General features: G+C 49.8%; 1 long non-coding RNA gene across 1 annotated transcript; it reads left to right on the top strand.

The window, feature by feature from the left end:
- The first annotated feature begins 1,268 nt into the window (after positions 1-1,268).
- LOC141796955 (uncharacterized) lies at positions 1,269-2,286 on the top strand. The gene is made up of 3 exons (XR_012598912.1): positions 1,269-1,366; positions 1,453-1,524; positions 1,599-2,286. It is a non-coding gene; the product is annotated as an uncharacterized LOC141796955 (long non-coding RNA).
- Positions 2,287-2,658: the final 372 nt, after the last annotated feature.

Genomic DNA, 2,658 nt, shown 5'->3' with positions numbered 1-2,658 from the left:
GGCACTGGTGAGTCGCCGTTTTATTTGATGTTCGGACAAGAGCCTCGACTGCCAGTGGATTTTCTGCTGGGGCGGGTCCGGGAACCTGTGCCTGGCAAGGTACAGGACTGGGTTTCTGAACATCAGGCTAGACTCCAAGTGGCATTTGAGGGAGCTCGAGAGCGACTGATGGCTGCAGCTGACAGACGGAAGGTGAGGCATGACCAGCGAGTCAAAGTTGCACCTCTTCCTGTGGGTCAGCTGGTGTACGTAAGGGACCATGGCGCCAGAGGGCGACACAAGATTCGAGACTTTTGGAGCTCAGTAGTCCACCAGGTTGTGAGGGCCCCTGCAGGTGGTGGAGCAGTTTACACCGTGGCCCCAGCGGATGAGTTGCATAAGACTAGGAATGTGCATCGGGACATGCTTAAGGCTGTAGTCCCGTCTGAGGCTGTAGCCCTTGCTAGCCCAGCGTCACCCTCTCATCAGCCTTCCATGGCAGCCTCAGCAGATGACTCCTCTGACAGTGAGCTCTGGTTTTTGGTGTCAGAGATCCCTGCACCACCACATACTGTGGTTTCTGAGATCTTGCAGCCTTCACCTGTCCCAGTTACGTCACCTGCAAGGGCAGGACCCAGTGCAGTGATTCCTTCGGCGTATGGGGGTTCCTCATTTCCAGTTTCCTCGCTGCCCCACCACGACCAGCCGAGTACTAGTCAGCAGTCCTTGCGACGAACTGTTCGTTCAACTGCTGGCCGTCACCAAAATGTCCATCATCTTCCTCGGCCAGCTGGTCCTTTACACCATGTGCCTAACAGACCACAAGACCCTGTGTCTAGCTCCCAAATAGCAGTTTTTAGACCTTGGTGTTAGCTGCTGGTTTTCTGTTTATCGTCGGGTCGACGATACAAAGAGTGGGGGTAGATGTGGCAGAAGGGCTGTGAGCACCCTCCCACTGTGGGCACAGCACCTGTTTTTACCTGCACTGATTGATGGGCGGCACTGCGTGGCTATATAGTGGGGCTGGATCTCGGCCGCCCCCCTCTTTCTCTCCCTCTGGATCCGCGGCTCCTCGTGGCGTGGCGTGGCGTGGCGTGGCGTGGCGTGTGCTGAGGTGGATGAGCTGGTTGTGTGGTCGGGCGATAGTGCCATCGGCGTGTTTTACCAGCGAGGTGTGCGTCTTGGCAACAGGTAAAGTGCGCACCGTCTTTTTCCGTTCCTTTAGTGTGCAAAATGTATTGTCAATGACATAGTGGGCTTCTTTCCTTGTCCAGCGGGGGGACTGGTGGTGTGGGATCAGGCTTATCCCCTGGAATTTTGTGTGTGGCTGGCTGTCTGCTGGCGTGGCTGGCATTGAGGCATAAACTCCCTTCCCTGCAGCGCACAGGTAACATGCCGCGAGGCTCTCTCTCTCTTTACTCGTTAAGGTGCTAAAAATGACATAATGGTGACACGATCTCCCTCTCGATTCAGTGAGGGCTGTGGGTTCCGTGGGGTCAGGTTGCCCTGCTGGAGGCCTTCTGAGTGTGGTCGTGTTTCCCATAGGTAAGTCGGCGATGTCCGCCTTATTCTTCCTTGTTTATTTTGCTCCTGGCTGACTTTGGTGCTTTCTGCTGCAGCCTTTGTCCATTGGCTCTGTGGTGCTGCGCTGGTGGTGGCCCAAGTCACATTATCTCCACGCAACAGCTCCTGAACTGCGCTGCTGTTTTGGCTCTGCCTTCTCCTGTAAATTGGGCTTCGTCTTAATTGTTTTCTGGTTCGAGCCCACCCATTGTTATTATTTTCTTTAGCTTTAGGTCTAATTAGCTCTGATTAACGTCTTTTTTTTGTATTTTTTGTTTTGTTTATTATTCCTTTGGTGCAATACGTTTCAATTGTGTTCTGTTAATACTGTTTATTCTGTTTATTTCCTTATAATTTAGTTGTGTGCGTGCGTGTGTGGGTGTTTCCTTTTTTAGACAGCTGTACGAAGTATTGTGGCCTGTTTTAAGTGTTTTTTTCTTCTGTGGACAGGTGCTGTGGGCCCAAGGTGGCGACCCAATCCTGGTGGTGGGTTTTTTTGCTCACAGATCTGCGTGTGTGTGGTGTCACGGGTGTTTTAGTTTCTTCCTCCCTCCATGAGTTTGAGTTTGGGCCGCCACGGTAAGCCCCAGCTCTGTTGCCCTTTAGTGCCACCTTCAGGTGAAAGGAAAAGCATGATCTGCAGCTGATGTTTTTATTCATGATTGAAATAAAGATTTGTTATATTTTTCTATAACCTGTCTCTTGCCCTGTGGTAATTTCGAGCCTGTGTGTCCTGATTAAACTAAATTATTTCCTGGGGTGAAATTCCCCAGGTGGCGTTGTTGGTTCCCAGTTAAAATTAGTGTTTTCATCTCCCACTTGCCACACATGCATCAGATTATTTGTGCTCACAGTTTTTGAAGGTCTCATATCAAGTGAACTGAAAATATACGCCTCTATAGGGACCTTTTTATTTTACTGGGGGGACCATTCTACAAAATGCAAGAAAAAAAGCCAGGCATGTTTCAATCAAAACAGCCAGCTATTTTATCATGTAAAACACTCTAAGACATGATTAAAATGCAAAATACACAACCATACATGTCTTATTTACAGTGTAGTCAGCTCCATTGGATTCCTTGCCCCCAAAAATGTAGATTCAACCATTGAAATCAT

This window comes from Halichoeres trimaculatus, unplaced genomic scaffold (assembly GCF_033239565.1).
Source record: "Halichoeres trimaculatus isolate MK-OKI-2021-1 unplaced genomic scaffold, fHalTri1.1 fHalTri1_scaffold_10, whole genome shotgun sequence".
Lineage (NCBI taxonomy): Eukaryota > Metazoa > Chordata > Actinopteri > Labriformes > Labridae > Halichoeres > Halichoeres trimaculatus.
The sequence above is the reverse complement of the archived record's forward strand: the minus strand, read 5'-3'. Positions and strand labels throughout refer to the sequence as shown.